The sequence below is a fragment of the Oryx dammah genome, unplaced genomic scaffold (genome assembly GCF_014754425.2).
Source record: "Oryx dammah isolate SB20612 unplaced genomic scaffold, SCBI_Odam_1.1 HiC_scaffold_10, whole genome shotgun sequence".
In the NCBI taxonomy this organism is placed as follows: Eukaryota; Metazoa; Chordata; class Mammalia; order Artiodactyla; family Bovidae; genus Oryx; species Oryx dammah.
In genome coordinates this window covers 57,137,019-57,149,560 of record NW_024070194.1, presented here as the reverse complement: position 1 = coordinate 57,149,560, position 12,542 = coordinate 57,137,019, and the positions used below count along the sequence as shown (strand labels likewise).

At 36.7% G+C, this 12,542-nt stretch overlaps 1 protein-coding gene across 1 annotated transcript in view; it reads left to right on the top strand.

Annotated features, from left to right (window-relative positions):
* The window catches only part of GPR158 (G protein-coupled receptor 158), a 303,836-nt gene that overhangs the window by 201,458 nt on the left and 89,836 nt on the right, over window positions 1-12,542 (top strand). The window lies entirely within an intron of this gene.

Sequence of the window (12,542 nt, the reverse complement as noted above, 5' to 3'; positions counted from 1 at the left end):
TTCCTCCTTTTCTTTTTTTTTCATGCTTTTTCACCTTAAATTTCACTCTGGTAGATATTGGAATTGTGAATTTTCTTTTACATGAAAAATTTTTGTTTATTGCCTTTTTCTCTAGGCTTTACTGTTTCCATTTCTTTCTTTCCATCTTCACTTTCTTCCCCCATAAATATAAATGTGTACTAAAGGTCAGACCCTTGAGGTGATTTTTGAATAGTTCTCCTCTTGAAGCTTGTGGTTAAGTACCTTTAAGTAGACTCGAAACTCCAGTACTTTGGCCACCTCATGCAAAGAGTTGACTCATTGGAAAAGACTCTGATGCTGGGAGGGATTGGGGGCAGGAGGAGAAGGGGACGACAGGATGAGACGGCTGGATGGCATCACAGACTAGATGGACGTGAGTCTGAGTGAACTCCAGGAGATGGTGATGGACAGGGAGGCCTGGCGTGCTGTGATTCATGGGGTTGCAAAGAGTCGGACACGAGTGAGCGACTGAACTGAAACTGAGTATCTGTCCATCTCTCTCCTTTCATCCTTCTTCTTCTTTCTTCTTTCCTTCCTCTTTTGGCATAAGGATTTTCAGTTGATCTTTACTTGAATAATAAGTGAATACAGTGTTGTACAAAATTAACATAAAGAAAAATATAAAAGCAGTAAGTAAAAGGCCCTCCATTTCCTCTCGCTTCTACTTCTCTTCCCAGAAAATTTGTAGAATCAAGGGTTTGATCCATGCACATACACTCATACTATGCCTCTCACTAATAAAGATTTTTTATTTAAAAATTAATTCTAAAAATCTTTGAACCTTTTTTTTCTGCCTGTATATATGTATTTTTCTCATATTTTAAAGAGCTTCATTATATCATGTCATATGGCTGAACCAGTAAAACTACTGGTATATTCTCTGTTATTGATATTTCATTTGTTTCAATTTATTTACTAGATATTATACCACTAATGCTTTGGTAAACTTTCTTGTGCATATATTTTTGTGCAAACATGCAAGTAATCCTTAAAGACAAACCCCTTTGTGTGGCTGGTGTAATCAAGTACAGACACTTAAGATGTTGATACTTCAAAACTGCGTTATCAAGGGCTTCATCTATTTCTGTTTCTATGAGCATGAAAGTGCCCATCTCCTAGAATTCTAACCAGTAACTGATATTATCATTCTTTTTAACTTTTTTAGTCTAACAGATTAAAAATGAGATATTTTAAATTTCTATTTCCCAATTGCTTGTGAGAGTAAGTACTTTTTCTCATTTTTATTTCTGTTTGTATTTCTGCTTTTAATTTCCTATTCACAGCAGACTTGTGATTTTCTATTTCACATGCGTCTTTACATTTCAGTGGGAGGTTAGTAAAGGTTGCTTCAGGAGCTGCTATCCAATGCTATTTTAAACGATAGCTTTAAAAGTTGGATTTTCAAAGTGATAGGGACAAGGCTGAGCGATACCATTATGTAATGTCAGTTTCCTTGGACAAGTTTCTCAGCCCCATTAAACCTCAGCTGCCTCATTTATAAAGTGGGGATAGCAATAGTACCTACTACAAATAGTTCCTACTATTTGTCATGAGGGTTCAATATTTTTGTGAGGGTTAATTAATATTATATAAAGTGCCTAGAATAACATCTGGCACAGAAATTCAACTGACATCATTGTTATTGTTGTCACTGTTGTTACTACCACTTTTATTATCAACATCTTGTGAAAGTGAGATGTGCCTTTGGGGAAAATGCCATGGAACGAGTGACTCAGCACTGCTGGATATACTTTCAGGTCTCTGTTCTACCCAGTACAGTGGTTCATGATTTATTCCCCATTCTCCTCAGTTGGTATTTTCATTCCCAGAGTTTATGCATTTATATCTCTTTCATGATTTGAAAAATGTGGTCCAAAAAGAAACAAGGAGAAAACTATAGTAATCGGGGCGTATTTATGGGGGTGGAAGGGAGCTGCTGTTCAGGACCTTGAAGTTGCACACACACAGTATGTTGTGAATCCTGTCACATGATGAAAGCTGGATTTCAGAGGCACCTGCCTTATCATCCAACTTCTGCTTCAAAGACAGAAAGAAGAAAGGGAAGCAAACCTCTTCGTTTAGCCTGCATTCAACAAAGGCTTAGGGGATTTTCTGAGGCACAGATATGTGGAAGTTATGGTTATTTAGACTGACTCCTGATGGAATTTATGTGCACAACTGGGAAGAAAAGACTTTTTTGAAATCTGAACTACTTCTTTAAAAAATCTTCAACAGAAGATAAAGGTGATGGGTCCCTTTTATTCCTGAAAGGAACCTCTGCATTCCAGTTTCTGATTGAATGAATGTAGGTACCTTGGTCTGCTTCCTTATCAGAACAGTCTCAGAGGAAACAGTCACCGCCAGTGAGGTTTGGAGCCACCACTGAGGCCCAGTGTGCTAACAGCTTCACTCTTAACTTTCAGAGTTCAAGGTCTTTGCCTTCAGGCATTAAGTGTTGACCATATACTTGGTCTTCCAAGTCCTACTTGGAGGAGCAACCATTAAATTATTACTCTAGCACTCTAATTGGCATTTAAGATATCCCTAAGAATGGGTAAGATTTAAGACATGGAAGATATTACCAGTTGGGGATTAGGAGGAATAAGGGAATTTCTTTGAAATATATGCCTGCCTTGAAGAGGGCAGGCCTGGAGAAATGACAGAAAAGGTGACATGAAGGTGTTTGTTTTCTGATGCAATGAGATGAAGGCAAGAGTGAATACAGAGGAAGGCAGCTCTGAGAAAGCCCAGAGCATAGTGACCTCACCTACTCCTGAGTGCTCTTCTATCTCCATCCATCCCATCAGCCCCACCCATTTTACCCTGGACTTAGAACTGGTAGACTATTGAACTAAACGTAAAGAGATGGTTTCTTCTGCTTCTCTTCTCTCTCCTTTTTCTTCCTCCTACCTACTCTAGTTAAGATTTTGACTGCTTAATAATTTCTCTACATTATAGAGGAGACTGTGGATTAAAAGTGAAAAATTTCCTCTTCACTTGAAAGTGGATCAACCTGCATGTTGCTTTTCAGATTAACCATTTATTTGGTTACCTGCAGCTCAACTGGTAAAGAATCTGTCTGCAGTACAGGAGACCTTGGTTCCATTCCTAGGTCGGGAAGATCCCCTGGAGAAGTAATAGGCTACCCACTCCAGTATTCTTGGGCTTCCCTAGTTGGCTAAAACAATAAAGAATCTGGCTGCAATGTGGGAGACCTGGGTTTGATCCCTGGGTGGGGAAGATCCCCTGTAGGAGGGCATGGAAACTCACTCTGGTATTCTTACCTGGAGAATCCTGATGGACAGAGGAGCCTGATGGGCTGCAGTCCATGGGGTCACAAAGAGTTGGACAGACTGAGTGATTTAGCACACACAGCACACTTCTTGCTCATTACTTAGTGAGATGGTTGGTCAACAGAATTTGGAGGGGATTCTGGAAAATACCAAATGTAAAAGCCTGGTAGCTCAAATGATAAAGAGTCTGCAATGCAGGAGACCTGGGTTCGAACCCTGGGTCAGGAAGATCCTCTGGAGAAGGAAATGGCAACCCACTCCAGTGTTCTTGCCTGGAAAATCCCATGGATGGAGGAGCCTGGCAGGCTACAGTCCATGGGGTCACAAAAAGTTAGACATGACTGAGTGACTTCACAAAACCAATATTTCATAAAAACCACTTCTATTTCTACTTTGTATATTTTGTATGGTTTGACTATAAAATAGATTAATCAGTTACCATTAACCAGGATGGAAAACATGAAGAGAAAAACAGATTGGAGAATGGAAGAATTTAGTTTTGGAAATCTTGAGTTTGAGACGCCTATCAGTCATTCAAGTAGAACTGTTTTACAGCCAACTGAAAATAGGGGGCTGGAGCTCCTAAAAGAGGTTTAAGCTGAAGGTTTGCAGTCATTACTTTTAAAAGCTTCAAATATCAATTGCTTATAGAAAACTGCTTTAGTAATAGTTTAACCTTCAATGAGGTTAAACACAATTGCTTTTTAAAAAATCTATTATGTTGTAAAACTTTTTCTAATTTTTGGTTTTATAACATTGTTTTAATTTTTCAGTAATTATCCACTGTCAAGTTTCTGCTTGTTCTTAATTATTTCTCTTGTATCTTTTTCAGTTGATAATCTAATCCTAATGCATTTATATAATACATTTTAGAGCAAAGCATAAATAAGTGGGATCCAACAGAGAGAAGATAGAAGAATAATGAAAGGAAACCTCAGTTAGCGTGACCTTTTTGAATTCTGTATTGAAGGGTTAGCATTTATTTCTAATTAAAACTTACGAACTTATTATTGAAAATCTTTCATGAACCATATTCAAAAATAGAAAACTCTAAAATATCAAGTAGTTATTATACATGTTATGATTTGCTAGTAAACATTAAGACTAACTGAAACAGCAGATTTTAGTGAAACAAATGGTTAGAATTGACAATCAGAATGTAAGCAGGATGTTAGTTAATTAATATGACTCCCATTTCCTTTCACTTTGTCTTTTGCTAAACAAGTTTGGGTGATACACTGTATGTGGACTGAATTTCCTACTACCCATTTCATCGTTCTTCTCAGTGCTTCCAAGTTTGGTGAAAGTAAGATCCAATTTACTTCGTCTACTCTTCAAATATTTATACTATTTTAGCGATTGAGTTTTGAATTCCTTTCTACATCACCTTTGCATCTAAATAGCACTTGTTTTCCCACGACACTTTTATAACCTGCCTGTTTTTGCCTGTCAGATATAATACTGCTATTTTTTTTTTTTAGGTTTTTTTTTAAGTTTGGACCATTTTTAAGGTTTTTATTAAATTTGTTACAATATTGCTTCTGTTTTATGTTTTAGATTTTTGACCAAGAGGCATGTAGTATCTTAGCTCCCTGACCAGGGATCAAATCCATACCCCTTGCATTGGAAGGTGAAGTCTTAACCACTGGACTGCCAGGAAGTCCCTTATACTGCTATTTTAAACTTCTGAACTGCTTACTTTTCTTACAAATAGGGAGCATCTCTTGCAAATGTATTAAGTCATCTATTGGTTTGTTCACTGAAATGTTCATCATTCTTTGTATATTTGTAAATGTCTTGTCAGATGGAAACTTTTGGAGTATAAAGTAAGGAACATAAACAAGTTTTAGAATGTTTAGACTATTTCCAAATATTAGATACAGTATGAAATATTTCTTTGTTTTACACTCTGTCTAGTTATTCTGTGCATTTCCAAACATGCTTTGGAAGATAGACAGTGTGTTAAAGATAAGCTTAACAGTTCTAAGCAATTCTGTTCCCATTCTCACAATTTTTTTCCTGTTTAAGAAGCCCAGGAAGAGCTGATGTTGTCCAGCTAATATCTGATGAACTCTATTGCCTATGTGTGAGCAGTAGTATTTTAAAGTAGTCACCTTACAGATCACAGTGTTCAAAATACAAAATTAAAATAGAAATCTGAGATTAGAAGTTTTAAATGATAAAGAAAGATTGCTTAGCTCTGTTGATACTTAGCAATCAAGTGAAACTGAGCAATAATTTGTCAAGTTTCTTCAATTTCTCTGAGTATAAAATACTCTTAAGTTTAAAAAAATGACTTGTGTCACACTAGATGATATTTGAGCTAACCTCAGTGTAACAAAGATTGATATTTAAAAAAGTAAAGTATTTTGTCTCGTTACTGTGAAATTTTAAAGCACTTTATTATTTTATGTTTTAATTATCATTCCATTCCACTTTCATGAGGAGGAATTTCTTTCAATGATCTACTTTTTATTTGAAAATACATCCATTAATCTCAATGGCTTTTAATCAATAATGGAAAGCTGAGCAAATGACATATTTTGCTTTATTAATTTATTGCCACTTAAGCAATCCTTTTCAAGGCAAGAGTCTTTGTAATATTTCGGTCTACACCACTCACTTCTGTGTGCTTTTTTGACACTTAGAGAATTCATCTCCATTTTGTGATATATGAGTTATTCTATTTTTTAGTATTGAAGAAAGGAAATTGGAGGTTGCAGATCGATTACAGAGAAGTAGCTGCTATTTTTGCAAAGAAGCTATGGGAAAAATGAGGCCAAATCAGGACATGATGGCCCACAGTTTGGGACTGCGTTCCAGTGGCCTTTTGTTGGGGGAGGGGCTGACTTGGGGGGATGATGGAGTCTGGTAGGAAGTGCTTTGGACATAAGCACAGACGGATGAGCTTGACTGAGTAGAAGTGATCCAGAATCTTTCTTCTTATGCATCTAACTTATTCTGCATCTCTGCAATAGCAGTTTAGTGTCAACAACTTTAAGTGAAAAATCAGGCACTGAACTCCCTAAAGATGAGACACTGGCGGGGCGGGGCGGGGGGGACACTTCTAACTGTCTGCATTATGTGAAACAAAGCAAAGAGAATGGGTAACTGTTTCAAATCCTGCAAGAGCAACCAGAGATGTTTGTGCCCCTCAATAAATGGTGAACCATAACTAATAATGAACTACTGGTTATTTCTTTTTTCACATTTATAAAATATCATTGACTTTTTCTTTATTTAGTGTGCTATACTATTTTAAACAGTATGAAACTATATATATTCATTACTCTGAATTTTATTTTGGGTAAACTTATTTTTCTAAAAGGTCTTAAACAGCACCACTGCATATTACTATAACATACAAAAATGGACTTTCTTGTGAATCTTAGAAATTAAAATAATTAAAGCCATGTCATAGTTTGTTTTAATGTTTTCATAAAACTGTCAGAAATTTTACATTGACTAGCCTCTTTTAGAAATAATATCAACCAAATTCCTTAGTTGTAGCTCATGTTTAAATATTCTAATAGTGCTGCATATTTTTGTTAGTATACTATAACATTCAGTCCTGTTCCTTTGGGTAAGAGGATCAGATTGGATACACAGAGGACATCACCCTGACGTGGGACCAGCAGCTTTGGATGACAGGACCCTGTATGTCACTCATCGGCTAGAGTGGGCTTAGATGTGTTGACCCCACTTATATCTGTCCATGAAAGGCTGATGAACTTTCATTGACTGAGAACCTGCTCTGTGTTGGGCAGCATGATTACAAATCTTTACAGCAGTCCTTCACAGTTGGCATCACTATATCCATTTATAAATGAAGAAGATGAGGCTCAAGCAACTTGCCCATGGTCACATAGCGAGTGAGCAGCAGATGCTGAGATTTCAAACCATCTGGATATAAGCCCATGTGTTTTATTCCACAGATTTATAATCATCTGAGTTACTTATATTTCAGTTTTGGAAATCACTATCCTGACCATTTTCTTCTGCTTTTCTAAACCTTTTTTTTTTTTTTTTACTGTTGTGAATTCTTCTGAAAAACTACTATTGATTTTTAACTAACCACATTTTGAGCAGTTGTTCCTTGACATAGTTTTCTAAATCTGATTGGTTTTTCAGTGTTTCATCACAGATCTTCTTAAGACAAACTAATTGCAATAGTCTGTCAAACTGGATGTGTTTGTTCTCATCCATTGATATAACTGTAAGTAAAATTATTGAAAATAGCATTCGTATACCTCTCAGTGTGAGGATTCTTTTCAGGTTTGCTTTTCACATCGTGTCTCCAATTTATTGTGGTCTACTTATTTCATCAGGTGGCTATTGGGTTTCATTTGTAATCTCCGTCTGTGGTTTTCTCTACAGAAATAGATGAATCAAAAGAAAAAGTGCAGCTTGTGAGACTATTCTCCTGTCCGAATGGCTAATTCTTTCTGTAAATGATATACAATTATAGAGTCTTGGTTTATGATCCAGAGCTGTGCTAGTTCGTTCTTTGCAGAATTGAATTCTCTTGCTTTCTTATATTTTCATCTTACATCCTGAAACCCAGCTGTATAAAAAATGTCTTCATGCTCAGAGGTTCCTTTTGTAATGGAAAGAAACTTTAATTGCTGCAAGGCTGAAGGTATCAGCTATGATCAAAAATAGCTGCACTGTTTTAGCAAGATATACATTAATTGCCCCAGTGGTTGAAAAATGTTTAACAATTATAAATGAAGGAGTTAGCCCCTATAGGATCAAGAAAATAATTTCAAGCTATTTTAGTTATTTTTAAAAGTTCTGACTTGAGCATTTTTATCATCTTATTACTTCCAGTAACTCAGCTTCCTTGGGTGCTTACATCCTCAGCAAATCCTGTAACAAGCTATGCTTCATCTTATGCCTCTGTACTTTTGTCATCTGGAGATTATGGAATTGAGAAATTGACTTTGACATATTTTTATAAAATTAGTGTGGTAAGATTAGCCTTTCTCTTTTGTCTACAGATCTGATATCTGACTGCTGTAAACCTTCTTAGGTCAGTTCTGAAAGTTTAAGAAATGGGGAAAGTGGAATGGAGTGGAGTGAGGTAGAATCTGCCCTCATCTGTTGTAAACTCTGGAGTGATATTTATTAAGCTGTCTGAAGTCTAAGCCAGAGTTAGGCTCAGTAGCTCCCCCAGGTTTATATTCACCTAAAGCATCATATTGTTTGGTCATTTTATGCATGTTGTCAGTACTGAATAAAATTTATTAAGTAGATATTAATTAGGAAGGGCTTTGTTTAGAATTCTTTGCATATTGCAATACCCAGTGGTAGAATTTTCTACTAGTTGAGTTGACACATTTTAGATGTTTTTTCATTATATTTAATTATTAAAATACATATAGCAATACATGACTATATCTCAAGAAAGTAAAATATTTCCAGATAAATTGATCTATCCTCAAGTATACTTCTCCAGGGGAAGAAAGTACATTCTTGTCAGTTTGGCATGTATCCTCCAGACCTGAATTTGATATTTTTATATATTATATATATGTATATACATATAGAACACATACAGTTTTCATTTGTATGTATGTTTTATATAAATATTATACTGTATAAATATACATATATTTATAATAATATTTATATAAATCAGTACTGTATTATACTGTTCAACATATTGTATATTGTTTATCATTTTTCAAGAAAATTTTTCAGAGTTTTCCACTTAGCAACTCTGGTTAAAAAGAGTTCCATACCACCATTTCTTTTTTCTTAAAAATTTTTTAACATGAACCATTTTATCAAAAAGTATTGAATTTGTTACAATATTGCTTCTGTTTCATGTTTTGATATTTTGGCAGTAAGGCATGTGGGATCTAAGTTCCCCACCAGGGATTAAACCCACACCCCCTGCATTGGAAGGCGAAGTCTTAACCGCTGCGCCACCAGGGGAGTCCCCCATACCACCATTTCAATCTCAGGGAAAACTGTGAAAGATATCAAATTTTTTCTTGGCCTCTGTTATTTTGTTCATTATCATTTTTATCCATTCTTGTTTTTCAATCCCTCCTCTCTCCTTCCTTATCCTATCACTGAGACATTAAGGAAAAGATTCCTGCCCTTGACTTTGAACTTAAGTCAGTGTATTACTTACAACATGTATTAATCATTAGCACCAAATACAAAATACAGTACTTTGTTTCAGTTAAAAGAACTTCCACTTAACAGGAAGTCAATGTGGAAAGGTTTCAGGGAGCATGAGATTGCTTCTTTGTCCCTGAAGTTCCACCTATTATGTACCCACTTTTTCAGTGAGGCCATAAAACCAACTTAGCCCAAGTGTTTGGGGAAAAAAAAACCAAAGCACATATTTTGTACAGGCCTTACATCTGATTATGGAATCATTTGTTGAGTTCCAGTTTATAATTTGAAATCATGGTCTCCTCTACCCAAGCAGAAGGAAGGTAATGAAGTATTAAGATTGTTTAATACATCCAGATATAAAGGAGACAGATTATTTGTTCTGAGAATATGTAAACGCGTGCACCACTACAACTGTTATGAGATAGTGATAGTTGCAATATAGCTAACAACCCACTGGCCCTAAAAAAAAAAAAAGAACTTTTATGTTTTCTACCATCAGGCTTTTGGCTCCTCTGGGGTCATTTTGGATTCCAAGCTTTAAAACAATTTTTACGGCTACTTACATATACCTCTGGTTTTCAAATTCACAATCCTGCTGGTGTTTTCTACCTTGAGGAATGCATACCTACTTATTATATGTCAGCCATGATGCTAGCCATTTTTGTGTACTTCATATTTTATTAAAGATGTCAGATTTAATATGACAAAGATTAGGATACCCATTTTACACAGAGGCCATTGAAGTTCAAGATCACTTAACTAAAGTGGTTGTTTCATAATTCAAACTTAGACAATGTTAACCGCAATGTCTGTTTTTTCCACTAAGCTTTACAGCTTCTTTTTATATCCTTCATTTTCAAACAATATTGCGTAGATTTTTTTATAAGCAGTCTTGCATTGTATTTTGGACTCTCACTCTAAATTAGTGTCATTTTGGAGCAAGTTTTAAAACTACACTATGGAGTATTCATAATTAGGTATGAATGTAATTTGTTGTGTTGGAAATTCTGTCAGCCAAAACCCATTTAAAGTCTTGCTGATAGAAGTTTTCTTTTCACTAAGAGCATCTGCTAGCTAAAATAATGACCAAGAGAGAGAAGCCACTCAAATAATCAAGTCTGTTCACTGACTAAACTGATTTCCCTGTTCCCAAATTCTTAGATTAATGAAGACCCTGAGTTGTTTTGAGGGATTACATAAAGAATTCTTCTATGCCTAGTAATGTCTTCCCAGTGTTTTGAAGAGGAATTAGAATTTTATTTCTCTGCCCTGTCTAGTTATCTAACACTTTTTTTAAAAACTAATTTATTTTTGATTAAAGAATAATTGCTTTACAGTATTGTGCTGGCTTCTGCCATACATCAGCATGAATCAGGCACAGGTACATATATGTCTCCTCCCTCTCAAACCTCTCTCCTACCCAATCCCACTCCTCTAGGTTGTCCCAGAGCCCCAGGTTGAGTTCCCTGAGTCATACAGCAAATTCCCAGCAGCTGTCCATTTTACCTATGGTAGTGTATATGTTTCCATGCTGCTCTCTCCTGACACTTATTTTTTAATGTAATGGATTTGTAGTTTAGCATTTCACCCTCTTTTTGTTGTTGCAAAATTAGTTTAACTACTTAAAAGTATTTCCCTGTTAAAATATCATACTTACACCTAGTGTAATTTGTCTATATATTTTACTTTGCACTAAGTGAAAACACCGGAGAAGGCAGTGGCACCCCACTCCAGTACTCTTGCCTGGCAAATCCCATGGACAGAAGAGCCTGGTAGGCTGCAGTCCATGGGGTGAGCGACTTCACTTTCACTTTTCACTTTCATGCGTTGGAGAAGAAAATGACAACCCACTCCAGTGTTCTTGCCTGGAGAATCCCAGGGACAGGGGAGCCTGGTGGGCTGCCGTCTATGGGGTCGCGCAGAGTCGGACACAACTGAAGCGACTTAGTAGCAGCAGCAGCAGCAGAGTGAAAACACGAGTGCTCTAGAATGACCTATTTTTGTATTCTTAACTGATATCTTTACTCTGCATTGGTATTTGAACTCATCAAAACAAACTTTATTATTCTAAATGAGATTGGTTTTTTTGTCTTGTATTTCTTGCCACAATTCTAAGCATTTTGCTTTGTGAAGATAATGCTGTTTTGAGTCTAACAAAATATCTCAAGATTATTGAGTATGTTCATGATTAGCAACAGAGAAGGAAATGGCAACCTACTCCAATATTCTTGCCTGGAAAATCCCATGGACAGAGAGGCCTGGTGGGCTACAGTACGTGGGGTCACAAGAGTCGGACACAACTTAGCTACTAAACCACCAAACCACCACCACCATGCTTCAGTTCAGTTCAGTTCAGTTCAGTCGCTCAGTCATGTCCGACTCTTTGCGACCCCATGAATCGCAGCATGCCAGGCCTCCCTGTCCATCACCAACTCCCGGAGGTCACTCAGACTCACGTCCATCGAGTCAGTGATGCCATCCAGCCATCTCATCCTCTGTCGTCCCTTTCTCCTCCTGCCCCCAATCCCTCCCAGCATCAAAGTCTTTTCCAATGAGTCAACTCTTTGCATGAGGTGGCCAAAGTACTGGAGTTTCAGCTTTAGCATCATTCCCTCCAAAGAAATCCCAGGGCTGATCTCCTGCAGAATGGACTGGTTGGATCTCCTTGCAGTCCAAGGGACTCTCAAGAGTCTTCTCCAACACCACAGTTCAAAAGCATCAATTCTTCGGCGCTCAGCCTTCTTCACAGTCCAACTCTCACATCCATATATGACTACTGGAAAAACCGTAGCCTTGACTAGACGGACCTTAGTTGGCAAAGTAATGTCTCTGCTTTTGAATATGCTATCTAGGTTGCTCATAACTTTTCTTCCAAGGAGTAAGCGTCTTTTAATTCAATGGCTGCAGTCACCATCTGCTTAGCAAACTTTAAATAATCAGGAAGTATATTTGAAAAATCAACTTATTCTTTTGAATTTTGAGTGAATAATTTAACTATTTCACAAGGTGAGATACCTCTGGTTTTAAATGTGATTTATGTTATTTCAATAGTGACGTTGTTACTGAGTTTTGGGGACCATGTTGTGACATGCTGGG